Consider the following 21646-nt stretch of genomic DNA (forward strand, 5'->3'; position numbering starts at 1 on the left):
TCAAGACACAATCATTTCGTTCTCCTATTAATTTGTGAGCTGAACTATTAATTAAGAAACCAATAAGGCCTATTGTGTGTCGGTTACTAGTCCCAGCCTACAAAGTAATGAGAGAAGCAAATGACATAATTGTTGCAATACTATATTCCATATAGAACAACTGTGAACTTATTAACAGCACAAATGACCTGACTGTAGCACCTCAACCTAAATTTTTATCCATAGACATTGTAAACCAATACAGCAGAATACCTGTAGATGAAACAGTTGAAGTAATAAGGAAGCACCTATTGAAAAGCAAGACAATTTTCAGACAATAAATAACAGACATTACACAAGTACTTATTGTTCTCACGTTAGTACTTCTCTTTCAACAACAAAATTTACAAGTAGCGCCTAAGGCTGGCAATTGGAAGCCTTACTGGTGGCGCAATAGCAGAAATATTTATTATAATAAAATATTGGACACTAAAAGATAGCATCAGAAGCCAAGTTAAGAGGTATAAAATGTATGTGGATGACACCGTCATTCAGTCTGATGTGACAGGTGATGAAGTAACAAATCTTTGTAATAAATTCAACATCCTGCATAAAAATATCCAATTCACCCTTGAGCAGGAATGGAACAACGCCATATCTTTTCTTGACACAAAAATATTAAAAGAGAACCAAAAGATATTTATCAGTGGTGCAGAAACCCTACAGGTACAGACACCACACAGCCACACAGCCCACTTCCCACAAAAAAGGGGGAATACAAACGTCTAAAAAATAAGATTAATAGGAAGCACAAAATGGCTAGGTAGGAATGGCTAAATGACAAATGTAAGGTTGGTGAAGCGTATTTCACTAAGGGAAATGTAGATACCGACTACAGGAAAATTAAAGAGGCCTTTGGATAAAAGAGGCGCAGCTGTATGAATATCGAAAACTCATATTGAAAAGCAGGAGTGTACAGAACGTCTTTACAAGGGTGATGAACTTGAAGGCAATATTATAGAAATGGAAGAGAACGTAGATGAAGATGAGATGGAAGATATGATACGGCGAGAAGAATTTGACAGAGAACCGTAAGACCTAAGCCGAAGCAAGGTCCCAGTAGTAGAAGGTATACCGTCAGAGCTGCCGATAGTCTTAGGAAATCCAGCCATAACAATCCTATTCCATCTGGTGTGCAACAAGTGAGACAAGCGGAATACACTCAGACTTCAAGAGGGACATAATACACTGGTGTCCAAAATTAAAGCAACGGACAACTACGCCAACGAGTACTTCAGGGCACCCATCAAGCGGAGTAGTATTTTTCGGGTAGTCCCACAACCACAATCGCTGTGTACACAGTTACAGATGGTGCAGTATGGCACAGAGAAGAGTCCTAGCAGACGCTCTGCTGTGGAGAGCCATAGGACGACTGGAAGCAGGACAGTCGCAAACTGATGTAGCTCAATGGCTAATTGTGAATCGTTGTGTTGTTTCTTGGATTTATCGACAACTTATAGAGACTGAAACTGATTCCCAAAGACTAGGGCAGGGCCGACCACGTGTGACATCAGAAAGAGAAGACCGTTATTTAGCTGTAAGAGTACAACGGCACCGCACTAGTACTGCACGGCAACTGGTATTTCACCTCGGAGCATCCACTGGACGTGTTGTATCGAGGCAAACAGAGTGACCTTTACTGTCGGAGACTTGTTATATGTGAACCTCTGACACGTCTTCACAGAAGGGAACGTCTGGAGTGGAGTCGTCGACATGCCACCTGGATGGTCGAACAGTGGGGCAATGTTCTTTTCACAGGTGACTCCCGAGTTGGTCTAGAAAGTGATTCTCGACGGATTCGCCTCTGGAGAGAACGTGGAAAACGATTTCTAAACCCAGGCACTGTGGAAAGAGACCGGTATCGAGGATGATCCCTAATGGTGTGGGCAAGGATAGTAATTCAGTTTAACTAAAAAAAAGGGTCTAGGTTCGATTCCCACTTTACACGATGTTTTTTGTAGACACAAATAGATCCTACTTACTGGTAACGCCAAGCGAAAAACGTAAGATTGTCCTCTGGGTCAGAAAAAATAGTGACAAAAAAAGAAAAAGTGGTAAAGCGAGTAAAAGAAGTCGAAGCTTCAGACTACCAAATCGATCGTCCACGTTAGATTCTTGGACGTGGCCATTTTTCATTCCATATTTTTTTCCATGTAGGCTATCCGATAATAGTCTTATAATCGGAATAATTTTCTTTGCCTTTTTTCAAGTAAAACATCGGAAGGTGTGATTAATAAACAATGAAGTATATACCCTTGTAATGTTTTTTCAGTGATTTTGGATGTGGTACATAGTATAAAAATACACCTAAAATGAACAAAAAGTTCTGGGAGCTTGATGCTAGGTTGTTGTACGTAGGGTCAGAATTCGATTCTCACTTCACGCGAGGGTTTTTAATGGGTACCAGCAGATCCTATTTACTGCAGGTTCTGCCAAAGGACGAACATACGATTCCACTGTGGTTCCAGACTCACATTAAACATAATGTCCTTTCCCCACCGACTACATATTAGGTTGGGCCATGACAGAGGCTTCAGAGGCAGCATGTAGAAACTCTGTCACCAGTCACTTTTCTAACACTAGTATTTCTTTTAGTTGGGGAACCAAACGCCATGTAAGGTCTCAGGGCACTTATATATCTTTTATTACAACTTGTGGTGTTGAATACATCGGTCTGATTTGGGATTCGAATTTGGATCTTCCCTTTGGCGGGATCTGATCCCTCCCTGACGACATAATGCCATCAGTTTGTTTATTCCTGAAGATTCCAAACTCCCGAAGTACTTCAGGGTTTGAATCCTGGTTCGAAACATGGATTTTTCATAATGTCCTTACAAGCCTTAGCATGAGCATACCTAATTTTTGGTGAATTTTATTTTGATTTTTACTGCTTCTTCTTTCATTGGTAGTTACATTATATGACTGTTTCGACTTCCCGAGAGACACAGATATTTTAGTCACATCATTTCAAGTTCAAAAATGCCACTCCTAGCTACTGGTAAAAAAGCATTCCGTAGATAACGTGTCTTCGTACGTAGTCAGCGACGATGTGTGCGGGGCTTGATTCCCTGTCACCACTGTATTCTTCGTCACGCCCTTTCTAGTTCAAACATGCGCACATCTCGTTACTGGTGATAGAAATCTATATTCAACATCCATTCGTGGCTAGAAAATAACGGCGATAGGTGCTGCACTTGAATCCCGGGAAGACAAAACTATTCATTTTTCTCGTCATTGCAGTTTCACACATCTCGCTGCTGTTAAGAAAATTCGGTATCTGGCATTTGATTATGCTTACATAACAGTCTGATTAAGTGCTGGATGTGAATCGCCGTGTAACACATACATTACGTCATTTCATGTTTGCTACTTGGGATGAAACCATATTTAATATCTTTCGAGGTTAGGTAACAGCGACGATGGTTTCTGGATAATTTTCGAGCTACATCCGGAGCATAACAGATCTGCCACTTACAGTTCGAACATATGCACAGCTAGTAGCTAATTAATTACTTTAATTTTTAATGTCACGGTGTGTTAGATAACAAGTGAGATAGGTGATTTTCGAACTACACATCGATGAAAGTGCCTTCATTTATGAAATTACTAATGATACGTTGTTGGTGGTGAGGTTTCGGTAGAGCGCTTGACGCTGTTAATCATGTTCGTGTAAATGGTTACTTCATTAATCAGTTTATGCAAGAGCACTCGCTTAATGAACGACGGTTAATAGGTGACTGCGAAACGTTTTAGAGAGCAAGAATACTCAGGGTTATCGTTGAAACTTAGGAGTGCAGATATTCCCGAAGAATCCCTTATTACCAAAAAGAAGTAGTTTTGAGTAAGGATAAGTGAATGATTATTGGGTTAGAATTACGGGTATTATTTGCGTCAGATAGTAATGAGAGTGGCAACATTTTAGAAATGTCAATTATTGTAATAAATTTTAATTTTGAACCTTTCAGTACTGTCTCAGGTGTTCCTTGATATTTGTAGTATCGTGGTATTAATTTACATCTGGAGTTATTGCCATACAGCGCAGTGTTTTCTAGTGGTCACTTGTGGTAAATACTTTGTACACTCAAGTGACTGTACCAAATCGGGAGTAGAGGACCTACAAGACAGTTGCGTTATTTTGTTACACACAAATCAAGTGAAAAATCATTCAGATCGATGTGATACTTTTGAGAATGATCGTACGTAGAAAAATATAAACTATAGAAAGATAGAATTTAATATGACAAATGGTAAATATATGAAACCTCTAGTAGATAAATTAAAAAGAATATGTAACTAACAGCATCTCCTAAACTGCTGTCAAATGATAGACAAGTATAGAAACCGTCATGGATGGAAACGTTAACAGTAAAATATTTGTTGAAGATCAGGGACTGGTACTGCCAACATTTCATGAGATATTCGTCATACGTAGATGAAAAAATATGTTTTATACGGATATGGACAAGAAAAGATTTATTTCCATGTTGGATTTTATTTCTATAACTCATCATAATACATTATTCTCAGTAAACACAGGAATAGTATGCACCAGCAAACAACATAAAAACGGTTTTTTACATGAAATGTTCCAAGTGCTCACGATTGACATCGACACACGTATTAACCTAACATCGCACTGAATCCTGGCTGATCTATGTATCCTTGTAGTATTGTACGAGAGTCCGCGGTGAAGCTGTGGACTACAACTTCATCACATGTCACATGTAACCACGAAGCCACAAACATTTCACGTGAGACGGAGTTTAATTCGTCAGCTGCTACGTTCTTTTTCTGTGTGGTCTGGGATATAGGTCTTCTATTATTCACTATAATATAGCCCTGCTCTTCGTGCGAGAGCCCACTGTATGATAGATACTTGGTATCACGCATGGAGTCAAAGATAACAAATACATCTTAACATCATTTGCGTGATTAAATTCAAATCTGAAACATTTGTATAAAAATAAAAGCAATATGCATTGTTTTTAAATAAAACTATTCAAGATATGGATTGGAATAATCAGAGACATATATGTTTTCTCCCGGGTAGCTCAAGTCTGGTGTCGACAAATTAGCTAAGCGCTGTGTGAATGCTATTTGTTTAAAAAAAATAGTTTTGAAATATTTTTACTGCGTATACATGGATACTGTTTATTTTGGTCGGTTAGGTATCAAATTTGATTAACAGGAGACTGATCCTTTGCATTTTGAATTGTCATATCCTTCTGAATTTATTAATACAATATCTTTACAGCGTGTAACCGGTATAAGTGCAGATATTTTTATATGTAGCACCTTAATACGCACGCTCATCAGTGTGTTGGTTTTTTTCCCTGTGTCTGACACTAGAAAAGGAGTATCTGAAGTACAGAAACCGGGCGAAGTAGCTGAGTGAGCAAGGCACTAGACTTACGTGCGGAAGCAGCAGGGTTCAGATACCAGCCCGTGCATCATAGTTTAGATTTTCTTTGTTTCCCTAAATCACTTCAGGCGAAGTGGGTAGGTTCCTTTGACAAGGCTACTGTTTTCCTTAAGTCATCCTTTCTTCAATAATGAGTAGTACTCGAGATGTCTTTAAGCAAAAATAAGCTTTCCCTTTCTAGTATTATTTGTATGTAAAGAGTTGAATCCGATCTCCATACACCACTCCCATAGGAACTCTGATAGTAATATTAGACAAACGTCATTTCGCACAGACACGTACAAAAAGTATAAAAGTAGTAGGGAGGTTGTAGGTATTGGATGTATAAACACGAAGAAATTTCTATATTGATGAGCTACTTTGCGAGTGATGAGGGAGCAATGGCTAATGTGTCAATTTCTTGTTGAAAGTTCATCAGTTGTAGCATAAAGACTGTCCGCTGCACGGAGTTTTCTAGTGTTCGGTCCTCTTGAATCATCGCATAGCGAGGCGCTGTCTGTATGTAGCGAGTACACATACATTATTGGGTGGACGCGTAACAGTGCATCTCTACTTCAGTAGCTGTGAGGTAACTTATGCCTCAGCAATGGAGGTGGCACAGTGATACGATAGTAGGTTGGTATAACGGAGGGCGGCGTTTAAAATCCCCGTTCGGTCACACAGATATAGGTTTTCTGTGATTTCCGTGAACTGCTGAAGGCTAATGTCTGGATAATTTATTTGAAATGGTACATCCGATTTCCTTTCCCATTCTTCTGTAATCCGAGCTTCCACTCGATCTCTAATGATCCCGTTGTCGAGGACAAAAAAAATGGTTCAAATGGCTCTGAGCGCTATGGGACTTAACATCTGAGGTCATCAGTCCCGTAGACCGTAGAACTACTTAAACCTAACTAACCTAAGGACATCACACACATCCATGCCCAATGCAGGATTCGAACCTGCGACCGTAACGGTCGCGCGGTTCCAGACTGAAGCGCCTAGAACCGCTCGGCCACACCGGCTGGCCAGTCGAGGACGAGTTAAGCCCCAACCCTCATTCATTCTGTATTTACTTCGAAAGTTTTATAGAATTTTATCTCTCAGTGATGTGTTCGTTATAGTCGCCCAGAATAGGAGCTTTCTAGCCTGTTATCATTGTAAAAATTTTAAAGCTAGTTTGTACAGTAGTACATTAGCACACAAGCTAATGCTTAGTTCTGGAAAAAAAAAGAAAAAAAAAACAGAACACTATCAACGTACGCAAGCTATGTTTTCTCACTACTTCTCTCGTTGGTTCTGTTGCGTTTGTGCTTCTAGCTCCATGCTGCGTGCTTCGTCTACTTTCTCCTGTCTACTGCCAACGATGATGCATCCTCTGCCATGGGCTCACTGTCTGGTTCTGACAGATATTTGAAAAATGGCTACCGAAATAAGTGAAAGTAATGGGAAAGTAATGTTGCGTGTACAGCTGTAGACATAGTTCCGTACTGCAACCCAATGACTGAACGGTTATTGACATGAAAATAATCGCCCCACGTTCAACTCACATTCCAAAACGCATGCAACCGATGGTCAGTGCACTAGGAGGATATTTGTTACGCCATTTGGTACACTTCCGTTTGCTCCTACACATCTCTACTGCACCAGCTCTTATATAGCCATATTAACTGAAAGTGTCTAGAGGCTCTTACCAGACTGCGAGTCACTTGACAAAATACCCACCCTGTATCAGCAAGGAAAGAAGACAAATTTGTCACCAGCTTGGTTTGAAGACAGTAATGTTATACCAAATTTAGTACTGACGGTTGTGCTACGTCTCTCTCTCACATGACGACCATATTAGACAGGGAGATATACACCGGTGAACCAAAACGTTATGACTACCTGCTTAATAGCTTGTTTGTCCGTCTTTGGAACGAAGTACTTCACTGATTCTGCATGTTAGGGATTCGAAAGGTTGTTGATAAGTTTGTGGACGTACGTGGCATTAGATAGTCTACGCACAGGTCATTTAATTCGCGTAAATAACGAGCCGGTGATTTGCGTACGCGGTTACGGCACTCCATTGCTACCCATATGGGTCCCATAGTATTTACAACAGGTGAAATTGGTCACCAAGACATCAACGTTAGTTCACTATAACGACCCTGAAATCACTACAGCGCGGTTCTGGCTCCGCGAAAAGAAAAATTAGACTACTGAAAGATAATATCGTCGTCATGGAAGACATCAAGCAAGAAGGGAGGCAGGAGGTTTGCATATGTCAGCGTGTGTTTGATTACTACCGCATGTCCCATTCAAGTGCCAGAGAATGTCTCCCATAACACAGCTCCCACCAGCCTTTGTTCGTGGTGCACGGCATGTTTCGAGCTGCCGTTCACCTCGATGACTGCGTTTGTGAAGACAACTGTTGACGTAGTGTAGCAAAAATGTGATCCACCTAAAGAGCCTACACGTTTAAATTGATCGACGGTCGAATCCCGATGGTCCTGTGGCCACTTACATCGTAACTGACGATGTAGTTGGGTTAACATGTGAACATGTAGGAGTGGTCTGCTGCGGGGCTCCATGTTCAACAATGTACGATGAATGGTGCGCTCAGGAAGACTTGTGGGTACACCAGCGTCGTGCTCTTTCGGCAGAGATGTCAAAGGTGACTATCTGTCCTACTTTATAGGGTAGGCAAGCCTCCAACCCCACGTTCTGTGAAGAGTCGTGGACGTCTAACCACTTAGCGCCTAGTGGTAGTTTCACTGTCCGCCTACCACTTTCTGTAGATGCCCACGATAGTAGTACGTGAACATTCGATCAGCTTCGCCGTTTACGAGATGTTCGTTCACGGGCTCTACATAATAATAATCTGCTTTTTGTCAAAGTCGTTTATCTCAATGGATTCCCCTATTTGCAACCCATGTCTTCGCTAGGGTGATCCCCCGCCCGTGTCTGCTCCGCTTATGTGCTTTAGTTATCGCGTCGCGGGTCCGCAACACCACCAGGCGGCATAAATTTTTGGCTCATGAATGTAGAAGAACATAGAGATTTTCATGGAATTCAAAGCATGAAATACCGTGAAATTTTTCATACGCAGAAGTCACCGACTGAAGTAAAAGTCACTGGCTGCAAATAAAACTAGGACTTAGCACTTATTTCGGGGCATAAATGACGGCAGCAGCGAAAACCTCAGCTTGGGCATGTTACTGGTAATACCTTAAAAATCCATCATACGTATCAAACCAGCATCTACAGTACACGGTAGCAACGTATCCCAAATTATCATGCTTATACCCAATACTGCACATAATAACAGGTATTCTCAACCACTTCTCGACCGTAAACGATTTCCCTGTGTCCCAGAAAATTTATCAAGTCGCTGTCAAAGTGGGCGCAACCACAGCACCCTCCGACCACAAATTTGTATTCTTCGGGCACGTCCAAAGCCTTAGAATATATAATTCCCTCCCAGCTTACCGGCTGCTAAAAATTGAACAGCTTACTTGACGAATACCAATAACGCTTCCTCAAACGTCATAGCACAACATCTGCTTTAGTAGATGTAACAGGCGACATAAATCTAGCTACTGGGGAGGTTCGGTAATGGATCCAATACCCTTCTCGGAGTACACCAATGACGTGTCATCAATTCTATCATACTAATAACACCACATGTTCGCTGATGACGTCTAGTTATACGTAAGAACAAAATTAATCAGATTGAGTACAGGTATCGAGAATATTAGCTCTTGCGTGTGTATTATCGAAATGTACACAGAATATAAGATTAAAGCTCAGTCCAATCAAAACTCAAGCTCTCCTGGTTGGTTATTCTAGCCCAACCGAAACTTCAATATCCCTGACATCTTTAATCCAAAGTGACACAAATATAAATTTATCTCTGTCAGCAAATAGTCTAGTAGTATCAATAGATGAAAACGTAGATTACGCTGAGCACACAGCAACAAGTTTCAAGAAGACTTCAGCATCTTTCTATGCCTGACAAACTTACAGAAAACGCTTTCTTTTTGACCTGAAAAAGAAGACTGTATATACGGTTAGACTACCAATTACTGATTATAGTGATGTTAACCGCAAGATTGTCCTGAGTAGCATACTGCGCATGGGGTTGATGAGTAATGAAGTATTTGTGACATTAAACTTTTTGATCATATTTCCCCATCATATGAACAGCTATCCTTGCTACGTGCCGACAGGTGCAGAAACATCCACGCTTACTGTCTCCTTTATCGTTTTGGCAACAAACAGTCTCTCGTATCCAGAATGAGATTTTCACTCTGCAGCGGAGTGTGCGCTGATATGAAACTTCCTGGCAGATTAAAACTGTGTGCCCGACCGAGACTCGAACTCGGGACCTTTGCCATTCGCGGGCAAGTGCTCTACCAACTGAGCTACCGAAGCACGACTCACGCCCGGTACTCACAGCTTTACTTCTGCCAGTACCTCGTCTCCTACCTTCCAAACTTTACAGAAGCTCTCCTGCGAACCTTGCAGAACTAGCACTCCTGAAAGAAAGGATATTGCGGAGACATGGCTTAGCCACAGCCTGGGGGATGTTTCCAGAATGAGATTTTCACTCTGCAGCGGAGTGTGCGCTGATATGAAACTTCCTGGCAGATTAAAACTGTGTGCCCGACCGAGACTCGAACTCGGGACCTTTGCCTTTCGCGGGCAAGTGCTCTACCAACTGAGCTACCGAACCACGACTCACGCCCGGTACTCACAGCTTTACTTCTGCCAGTACCTCGTCTCCTACCTTCCAAACTTTACAGAAGCTCTCCTGCGAACCTTGCAGAACTAGCACTCCTGAAAGAAAGGATATTGCGGAGACATGGCTTAGCCACAGCCTGGGGGATGTTTCCAGAATGAGATTTTCACTCTGCAGCGGAGTGTGCGCTGATATGAAACTTCCTGGCAGATTAAAACCGTGTGCCCGACCGAGACTCGAACTCGGGACCTTTGCCTTTCGCGGGCAAGTGCTCTACCAACTGAGCTACCGAAGCACGACTCACGCCCGGTACTCACAGCTTTACTTCTGCCAGTACCTCGTCTCCTACCTTCCAGACTTTACAGAAGCTCTCCTGCGAACCTTGCAGAACTAGCACTCCTGAAAGAAAGGATATTGCGGAGACATGGCTTAGCCACAGCCTGGGGGATGTTTCCAGAATGAGATTTTCACTCTGCAGCGGAGTGTGCGCTGATATGAAACTTCCTGGCAGATTAAAACTGTGTGCCCGACCGAGACTCGAACTCGGGACCTTTGCCTTTCACAGGCAAGTGCTCTACCAACTGAACTACCGAAGCACGACTCACGCCCGGTACTCACAGCTTTACTTCTGCCAGTACCTCGTCTCCTACCTTCCAAACTTTACAGAAGCTCTCCTGCGAACCTTGCAGAACTAGCACTCCTGAAAGAAAGGATATTGCGGAGACATGGCTTAGCCACAGCCTGGGGGATGTTTCCAGAATGAGATTTTCACTCTGCAGCGGAGTGTGCGCTGATATGAAACTTCCTGGCAGATGAAAACTGTGTGCCCGACCGAGACTCGAACTCGGGACCTTTGCCTTTCGCGGGCAAGTGCTCTACCAACTGAGCTACCGAAGCACGACTCACGCCCGGTACTCACAGCTTTACTTCTGCCAGTACCTCGTCTCCTACCTTCCAAACTTTACAGAAGCTCTCCTGCGAACCTTGCAGAACTAGCACTCCTGAAAGAAAGGATATTGCGGAGACATGGCTTAGCCACAGCCTGGGGGATGTTTCCAGAATGAGATTTTCACTCTGCAGCGTAGTGTGCGCTGATATGAAACTTCCTGGCAGATTAAAACTGTGTGCCCGACCGAGACTCGAACTCGGGACCTTTGCCTTTCGCGGGCAAGTGCTCTACCAACTGAGCTACCGAGCTACTCGGTCGGGCACACAGTTTTAATCTGCCAGGAAGTTTCATATCAGCGCACACTCCGCTGCAGAGTGAAAATCTCATTCTGGAAACATCCCCCAGGCTGTGGCTAAGCCATGTCTCCGCAATATCCTTTCTTTCAGGAGTGCTAGTTCTGCAAGGTTCGCAGGAGAGCTTCTGTAAAGTTTGGAAGGTAGGAGACGAGGTACTGGCAGAAGTAAAGCTGTGAGTACCGGGCGAGAGTCGTTCTTCGGTAGCTCAGTTGGTAGAGCACTTGCCCGCGAAAGGCAAAGGTCCCGAGTTCGAGTCTTGGTCGGGCACACAGTTTTAATCTGCCAGGAAGTTTCATATCAGCGCACACTCCGCTGCAGAGTGAAAATCTCATTCTGGAAACATCCCCCAGGCTGTGGCTAAGCCATGTCTCCGCAATATCCTTTCTTTCAGGAGTGCTAGTTCTGCAAGGTTCGCAGGAGAGCTTCTGTAAAGTTTGGAAGGTAGGAGACGAGGTACTGGCAGAAGTAAAGCTGTGAGTACCGGGCGAGAGTCGTTCTTCGGTAGCTCAGTTGGTAGAGCACTTGCCCGCGAAAGGCAAAGGTCCCGAGTTCGAGTCTTGGTCGGGCACACAGTTTTAATCTGCCAGGAAGTTTCATATCAGCGCACACTCCGCTGCAGAGTGAAAATCTCATTCTGGAAACATCCCCCAGGCTGTGGCTAAGCCATGTCTCCGCAATATCCTTTCTTTCAGGAGTGCTAGTTCTGCAAGGTTCGCAGGAGAGCTTCTGTAAAGTTTGGAAGGTTTGAGACGAGGTACTGGCAGAAGTAAAGCTGTGAGTACCGGGCGTGAGTCGTGCTTCGGTAGCTCAGTTGGTAGAGCACTTGCCCGCGAAAGGCAAAGGTCCCGAGTTCGAGTCTCGGTCGGGCACACAGTTTTAATCTGCCAGGAAGTTTCAGTCTCTCGTATGTATCCACGACCTTAATGACTTTGTCTGAACGATTCACCAGAAACACACGTTCCCATCAGATCAAAATACCCTATATCCTACTCCATCATTTAACGGCGTTCTCTAAATCCTTTTTAGTAGCAGGAATCAGGGTGTGGATGATCTCCCTCCCTTATCAGAGAGCAAAATAACTTCCCCAGCTTCAAAACACAGCTAAGGTTATCCAAACTAAAACAACAATAATGTCTGTCTTTGCTCTGTATGCAGCAGTTACTCTGTTTCACCTGAGAACCCTTTTTTCCTACCAGATCTTCCTAATTTCTACATCTACATCTCAATCTGCACACACACTCCGCAAGACATCGTACGATGCATGGCGGAGGGTACCAGGTGCTACTTGTAGTCTTTCCTCTCCTGTTCCACTCGAAAATACAGGGAGGGAAAAACGACAATTTAAAAGCCTCATTTCTCGCATCTTACATGCATGGTCCCTACTCAGTCTGTATTTTGGCGACAGTAGAATCGTTCTGACCAAAAGACTAGGAGAGGATTTATGCTCGAAAAAGCAGATAAGCTGTTGTTAGCATCCCGCTGAGACAACGAATGAACACCATTTAGCTCCAGTATGACGGACGTAGAGGAATTATGGACAACTTTTTAACTCGTAAATCGCCCTCTGGAGAGGTATGTGCCAAGTGAGTGGATTAAGGGTTTAATAAAAAATTCGGAAATTGTTGAAGAAACAGAGATTGCTGCACTCTTGTCACAAAAAAGAACACGCAAATCTTCATAGAAATTCGTCCATCCGTAAAAATATCAATGCGAATAGCGTACAACAATTTCTACTGTCATACTTTATAGAAAGATCTTTCCGAGAACGAGAGAAAATTCTGGTCATACGTAAAATCACTAAGTGGGTCGAAGGCTTCTATCCACTCACTCGTCGACCAGTCTGGGATGGCAATGGAACACAGCGAAAGGGAAGCTCAAGTTTTAAATTTCATGTTTTAGATAGCCTTCACGCAGGAGAATCATACAAATACACCGTCATTTTACTGTTGTACAGACACCTGCATGGAGTGCATAGAAATAATCATCCGTGGAAGACAAACAACTGAAAGAGTTGAATACAAATAAGTCATCAGTCCCTATGGAATCTCAGTTCGGTTTTATAGAGAGTACTCTGCAGCGTTGGCCCCTTACTTAGTAGGGATTTTCTCTGCCTCGTGATGACTGGGTGTTGTGTGATGTCCTTAGGTTAGTTAGGTTTAAATAGTTCTAAGTTCTAGGGGACTGATGACCATAGCTGTTAAGTCCCATAGTGCTCAGAGCCATTTGAACCTTACTTAGCTTCCGTTTATCGCTAAGCTGTCGCCTAGCGAAAAGTCCCGAACGACTGGAAAAAAGCGCAGGTGACTCCTCTATATAACAAAGGTAAAAAATGGACCTGCATAACTATGGACCAATATCCTTGGCATCGGTTTGCTGCAGAATTCTGGAAAACATTGTGAGTTGGAAAATAATAAATTTCCTTTAGACAGAAAAGCTTCTGTCCATAAATCAGCACAAATTTAAAATGTATTTCTCCTGCGAAACACAGCCTGCCCTTTGCTCATATGAGGTCCTACAAACAGTGGATGGAGGGCAACGGACGGATTCCATATTCCTAGATTTCTTGACAGCTATGGCACGGTGCCCCAATACAGACTGTTGACAAAGGGCCGAGCATACGGTTTAGGTACGCGGATATGTGAGTGGCTTTAAGCCTTTTTAAGTTAAAGAACCCAGCATGTTGTCCGCGGTGGCGAGTGCTCGTCAGAGACAAGGGTATCGTCAGGACTGCCCCAGGGAAGTGTGATAGGACTGCTCTTATACTCTGTGGCCGGCCGGAGTGGCCGAGCGGATCTAGGCGCTACAATCTGGAACCGCGCGACCGCTGCGGTCGCAGGTTCGAATCCTGCCTCGGGCATGAATGTGTGTGATGTCCTTAGGTTAGTTAGGTTTCAGTAGTTCTAAGTTCTGGGGGATTGATGACCTCAGCAGTTGAGTCCCATAGTGCTCAGAGCCATTTTCTTATACTCCCTATACATATATGAGGTGACGGACAGCCTGAAGAGCAATTTACGGCTGTTTGCTGATGGCTCTGTGGTTTACGGTAAAGTATTGTACCTGAGTGACTGTAGGAGTGTACAAGATGACTTAGACAAAATTTATAGTTGTTATTTCGAATGCCAATTTGATCTAAATGTAGCAAAATGTAAGTTAATGCAGATGAGTTGTAAAACACAATCCTGCAATGGTCGAATACAGCATTAGTAGGGTGCTACTTGGCTCAGTCACGTCGATTAAATGTCTAAGCCCAACGTTGAAGGCGATATGAAATGGAATGAGCACGTCATGTTGGCATTAGGGAATGAAAATGCCCGAGTTCCTTTTATTGGGAGAATTTTAGGGAAAGGTAGCTCATTCATAAAGGAGACAGCCTATAGAACGCTAGTTCAACCCATTCTTGAGTACAGTTCGAGGATTTACAGACCCCTTTGTTTAAAGGATAACAGTGAAGTAATTCAGAGGCGTGCTGCTATATTTTTTACCCGTGGGTTCGATCTGCACCCAAATGTTATAGATGTGATTCTTGAAATCAAATGGGAATGCCTGTAGGGGAGGCGACGCTCTTTCTTAGGGCACTGTCGTCTAAATCCCCGGTGTCCTTATCTGGGGCAGTCTATCTGAATTTATTTCGCTAAGAACTCACTATGTCATAAAAGCTTATGTAGTTACACCCATTAACAAGTACATTAGACAAACTAATATTCATCCTCAGGAGACAACACTCTGCTATCATGCCGCATCTCCTCTGTCCTTGATAATACCCCATTCATTGAGGAAAGAGTTCACAAGTTTCGTCTGGTATGCCATAGCCTGTTGAAGCCTTTCATTAATTACTAGATGCCTTAGAGCTACCAAACTACGGGGCTGTTGTTAGCTACTTTTCACCTACTGTTATAAATAAGACAAGACTTCCACGGGACTAAAAAAAAAAAAAAAATGGTTCAGATGGCTCTGAGCACTATGGGACTTAGCTTCTGAAGTCATCAGTCCCCTAGAACTTAGAACTACTTAAACCTAACTAACCTAAGGACATCACACACAACCATGCCCGAGGCAGGATTCGAACCTACGACCGTAGCGGCCGCGCGATTCCAGACTGTAGCGCCTAGAACCACTCGGCCAATCCGGCCGCCCGGGACTAACAAAGCGTCATTTAGCGGACCGATGAAGGTGTGATAAGGAGCCTGAGTGTTCGTCAAACTAAGCACGTATTCGTACATTCCTGTGAACAAGGCAGTTATCATCTTGAAACATGGGAATGTCCACACCATACTCGTCATAACGCTTTACAGAAACAGGCAAAAGTTGGTAAATGGGAATGTTGAAATAAACATCCATGTTAATGTTCACTGTTACCTGAAAAAGTGTGCAAAATCATGACGTGTAAAACACCCCCAAAACATCAAAGAACCATTTCTCGTCTGAACTACACCCTTCACACACGCTGCGGGTTGACTGCTCTCGACTCTGCATCACTTGAAAACTGGCAATATGGCGATTTTTCAAATCAGACTACACGCCTATAGTTAGATACGGTCTAATTTCTGTTGTTGTTTGGTCCACTGCAGATGTGCAGCTTTTTGTACTGCTACGAGCAGTGGCCTATTGCGAGGTACCCGACTCTAAATGTCCATTGCATGTTGTTCTCTTCGCAATGATTTCTTGGTAACTAGTTGAGATGGACCTGCATTCCATGACAGACAGCAGCAGTTCCTGTCGGTGTCCCTGCCTGTTAAGATCTTGTTACGACCACTGTGTTTCTTCGCCGTGTTACATGGCTGCGACTAGTGCGCCATACGTTGTGTGTACATTAGACCGGGCCGGCTACGTCGTGACAAACAGCCCACGAGCAGTAGGTGTATTGGCGGTGTGGCGTTTTTCGGTCGGCACAGCTCTCTTTTCAGTTTGGCAGAATCGTGGTGTCTGTGACGTTTACCCTTCGGTATTTGTTCATGGTATGAAGGTCGTTCACAGGTCCAGTAGTTGTTTGCAGAAAAAGAAACAGGCTAGCCATGTACCGTCACAAGCCTTAAAAATCTGAATCGGAACGACAGAAGAGAGGTATGAGAATTCTCAATGTTCATTATACAAACGCATAATCGACAGGAACTGCAAATTTCTATTAAGCGACATTACAGTAACATATAGATATAATTTAAAGATTTAGCCGTCAATGAAAGAACAAAAAAATTACAGTGATCACTATACGAGATTCATTGTTCTGTATAACAAGGACATTGTGTTAAATTTCCAGGCATGGAGCACATGAAGGAACTGTAGATACGAACAGTAAAATTTCTGAAGAAGCACGCATTATTCCACTATCAGATGCAACAGTTTTCGATTGAACTGAACAAAGAGTACGAAGACACTATTAACAGGGTGGTCAGAAAGAGTGTGGAAGGCGTGTAAGGGTGCCGGAGGGTAGGTTCTGCTGAGAAATAATTCTTAAGAAACACGATACACTTTTCCCGAGCCGGCCAAAGTGGCCGTGCGGTTAGAGGCGCTGCAGTCTGGAACCGCAAGAGCGCTACGGTGCCAGGTTCGAATCCTGCCTCGGGCATGATGTCCTTAGGTTAGTTAGGTTTAACTAGTTCTAAGTTCTAGGGGACTAATGACCTCAGAAGTTGAGTCCCATAGTGCTCAGTGCCATTTAAACCATTTAAACCACTTTTCCCGATTTAATTAGCATCGATGTTAGCCAATCAGGCAGCTGCGCGTGAAAATTCAAGCGGACCGCCAGATACAATTGGTGTCAGTTGTTCTCCGAGCGTAGATGATAGTGCACGAGATGGCTCAGTCTTTGGCTCGGGTTCGATCATTTCTACTGTATCGTGTCCAATTTTTGTACTACTCTCTTGTTTGGTTTCAGGAAACCAAACGAAGAAGTCGTTTAGCGATACCTTCTCTGGCGGGCCGCTTGTATTTGCGGACGCAACGACCTGATTTGCTAACTTCAATGGTAATTAATTCGGAAACGGCACAACGTATCGAATTTTTTTGCTAAAAAATTATTTCTCAGCACAACCTACTCTGCAACACCCTTACATGCTTTCCAGACTGTTTCTGACCACCCTGTACATAATACTGCGAAGTACGGTGGTTAAATCAAGCAGAATGCATAGAAAATTTTTTCGATTTAAAAACCGCTGTATTGAATTTATGATGGAAAAATGGTGTAGGAATGAAAATTACAACATCCAGAATGGATTCCAGACCTCGCATTTTAAGTGGGCTGGACTGAATACTGCCCACATTAAGACACTGCGAAGCGAAAAACAACTAATTTCCTGAAACTTCCTGGCAAATTAAAACTGTGTGCCCGACCGAGACTCGAACTCGGGACCTTTGCCTTTCGCGGGCAAGTGCTCTACCAACTGAGCTACCGAAGCACGACTCTCGCCCGCTACTCACAGCTTTACTTCTGCCAGTACCTCGTCCCCTACCTTCCAAACCTTACAGAAGCTCTCCTGCGAACATTGCAGAACTAGCACTCCTGAAAGAAAGGATATTGCGGAGACATGGCTTAGCCACAGCCTGGGGGATGTTTCCAGAATGAGATTTTCACTCTGCAGCGGAGTGTGCGCCGATATGAAACTTCCTGGCAGATTAAAACTGTGTGCCCGACCGAGACTCGAACTCTGGACCTTTGCCTTTCGCGGGCAAGTGCTCTACCAACTGAGCTACCGAAGCACGACTCTCGCCCGCTACTCACAGCTTTACTTCTGCCAGTACCTCGTCCCCTACCTTCCAAACCTTACAGAAGCTCTCCTGCGAACCTTGCAGAACTAGCACTCCTGAAAGAAAGGATATTGCGGAGACATGGCTTAGCCACAGCCTGGGGGATGTTTCCAGAATGAGATTTTCACTCTGCAGCGGAGTGTGCGCTGATATGAAACTTCCTGGCAGATTAAAACTGTGTGCCCTTTCTTTCAGGAGTGCTAGTTCTGCAAGGTTCGCAGGAGAGCTTCTGTAAAGTTTGGAAGGTAGGGGACGAGGTACTGGCAGAAGTAAAGCTGTGAATACCAGGCGAGAGTCGTGCTTCGGTAGCTCAGTTGATAGAGCACTTGCCCGCGAAAGGCAAAGGTCCCGAGTTCGAGTCTCGGTCGGGCACACCGTTTTAATCTGCCAGGAAGTTTCATATCAGCGCACACTCCGCTGTAGAGTGAAAATCTCATTCTGGAAACATCCCCCAGGCTGTGGCTAAGCCATGTCTCCGCAATATCCTTTCTTTCAGGAGTGCTAGTTCTGCAAGGTTCGCAGGAGAGCTTCTGTAAAGTTTGGAAGGTAGGGGACGAGGTACTGGCAGAAGTAAAGCTGTGAGTAGCGGGCGAGTGTCGTGCTTCGGTAGCTCAGTTGGTAGAGCACTTGCCCGCGAAAGGCAAAGGTCCCGAGTTCGAGTCTCGGTCGGGCACGCAGTTTTAATCTGCCAGGAAGTTTCATATCAGCGCACACTCCGCTGGAGAGTGAAAATCTCATTCTGGGAACTAATTTCCTGTTTGATGAGGATGCATTTAAAAAAAACGCATTTTGGAAGAGTTCTGACACGAAGTACCGTCTTTTTCCCTAAGCTCACTGGCGTTACATAAAATGTGAGATTTAAATAATTCATTGCAGCCTTGAAAGAATTACAAGGATAGTTTCCTAGACATTTTGAGGATACTGCCAATATTATACTAGTTTCAGTGCTGTTTTCGAGACCTCTGCCGTTTCGGTTGGAAGCGCCCAGGTAACAAAATGGTTTGCAGTGTAATTTCCATTTCAAAGATAACTCTTTTTACTTTAAAACTGTGCAGGTCATTTACACTGTTTTCCTCAGGTAGCGATTAGAAAAGTGCTACATTTCGATCGACGTAAGTGTGTGAAAGGTCTTTTTTCCAATTATGAAACAAAATAAGTCAAGATTACACGGAAACCTGTGTGTGATAATCAGTGAAATTTCCGCATCTGTCTATGTGCCGACGGTTTGTACCAGATAAAAGTTATACTATGTCTTCACCCAGGAAAAAAAAAATATTGAAAATTTGTTTTTATGATCTATGTTGTTGATAAATGTGAAATATAAGCCCAAGTCGTATACAGTGCGACCGCGCTGCTATTTAAATGTGGCGTGCTTGCAGTTTCTTCCTCCTCATCTGCCGTGGCGGTGGGGGAATGTGCAGCTACGCAACTTCATTCATCGTCTGATCATCGGCACATCTGACCACTATAGTCGTTTCGGCTACCTGTCACGGTTTTACGTTGGCCCATCTTACTATGTTGATTCCATACAACCGGCTGACACTTCCACAGCATTCCACTCCTATGACTGTGGCAGAGGGTCAGATGACCTTCTCTTATAAGCTGTACTCCATCTACAGCGCTATAAAGAGGCCAGTGTGCTGTTTTTGTGCTTTGAGCCAACATTTGGTTCTTTTACTGCTACTATGTTTGTTATTATTAATAGTAACAGTTGTACTGGTATCTCACTGCTAGTCGTACTTAGTCAGCACTGATATTCAGAATGGCATTACATAAATTCAGATCTTGTTTCAAACCGTTTTGTATTCTACAACTTTTCATTCCTGAGTATCATATTATAATGTTCATTATTTTGCAAATAACTGTGATTGTATTGCATGAGTAAGACAAGTAAGTAAGTAAGTAAGAGAAGGCCTGCTGTCCTTAAATTAATATTATCAAATAAATAAATACATAAAAAAATTAAATAAGTGAAAGAAATTCTCTAGGAACTAACTGAATATGAGGGACAAAGTAAGTAATGTTTTTTATTGTTCTTATTATTTGATCATATCTTTGTATCTCTGTTGTGGTTATCAAGACGGAAGTTTATTCGTAACCTATTTCTTCTCAGGATTAGTTCTTTACAAACCATTATACACATACTAAAAACTCACAAAAATTGTTCCTTTTCCAATTAAATACTACGTAGGTGAGCTGTCACAAAACAGTTCCTCTTTTCTTTAGCCACCTTTGATTACGATGTTCAGACCACTCTGTTTCGCTGGTTGAAATATCTCTGTGAGGCTACAGATATGATGGCATTAAAAAAAAATTGCTCTGAGCACTATGGGACTTAACAACTGTGGTCATCAGTCCCCTAGAACTTAGAACTACTTAAACCTAACTAACCTAAGGACATCACACACATCCATGCCCGAGGCAGGATTCGAACCTGCGACCGTAGCGGTCACGCGGTTCCAAACTGAAGCGCCTAGAACCGCACGGCCACACCGGCCGGCTGATGGTATTAACATCATTTTGAATATTAGATTTGGTTAAATAGTATCTGACACTAGTTCCACTTACACTGAAGTACTAGTTACATGAAGATTGTACTCACCCGCTCTTTGGAGCGGCTGAGCATATTTTTTTGATGATGCTGACCGTCTTCTACGTTTGAAATGGTGTAGTGAGACACTGACCTGTGAAACAAACATCAAATTCTCTTAATTGCAATTCATTTCCTCAATCACCATTTCATATACTAATTAACTACATATAAATATACACTATTTAGCCAAAACCTTATGACACTGCCCACCGCGATGTTGGATTCCGCCAGTTGGGTTTGCGGGCACGTGAGGCTGCAACAAAAGTATGTAAGCAGACACGGACGGGTGATCACTCTAGCGAAGATATCAGCTGTAAATGGCGGAATCTTTGAGATAAGTGACTATGACAAAGGGCAGATTATTATTACTCGAGCCCGTTCGCGAGTATGTCGAATACGGCGAAGCTAGTCGAATTTTCACGTGCTACTGTCGTGATCATCTACAGAAAGAGCTAGGAGGACAGTGAAACTACCACTAGGCGCTAAATGATTAGTTGTTCACAACTCTGCACAGAACGTTGGGTTCAGAGGCTTGTATGCCCTGTAAAGTAGGATAGAGATCTGTGGCATCTCTGCCGAAAGAGCACAATGCTGGTGCACCTACAAATGTTTCTGTGCACTATGTGCGTTGCAAATTGTTGGACATGGAGCTCCGCAGCGGACTATACTACTTGTTCACATCCTGGCCCAGTATCGCCAATTAAGACTATAGTGGGCGCGGAACCACCGGGATTCGACCGTCGATCAATGGAAACGTATCGGCTCTTTGGATGAATGACATTTTTCCTACATTAGGTCGCTGCACAAACGCCGTCATCGAAGTGAACGGCGGCTCGAAACATGCCGTGCGCTATGGACACAGAATGGTGGGAGCAGTATTACGCTATAGGAGGCATTCTCCGGT

General features: G+C 43.4%; 2 non-coding genes across 2 annotated transcripts; one reads left to right on the forward strand and one right to left on the reverse strand.

Annotated features, from left to right (window-relative positions):
• Positions 1–10082: 10082 nt before the first annotated feature.
• On the reverse strand, positions 10083–10157 carry Trnas-cga (transfer RNA serine (anticodon CGA)). Its single transcript has one exon. It is a non-coding gene; the product is annotated as a tRNA-Ser (tRNA).
• An 8592-nt stretch (positions 10158–18749) lies between these two features.
• Positions 18750–18826, forward strand: Trnas-cga (transfer RNA serine (anticodon CGA)). Its single transcript has one exon. It is a non-coding gene; the product is annotated as a tRNA-Ser (tRNA).
• The last annotated feature ends 2820 nt before the right edge of the window (positions 18827–21646 follow it).

Source organism: Schistocerca serialis, chromosome 3 (genome assembly GCF_023864345.2).
Source record: "Schistocerca serialis cubense isolate TAMUIC-IGC-003099 chromosome 3, iqSchSeri2.2, whole genome shotgun sequence".
In the NCBI taxonomy this organism is placed as follows: Eukaryota; Metazoa; Arthropoda; class Insecta; order Orthoptera; family Acrididae; genus Schistocerca; species Schistocerca serialis.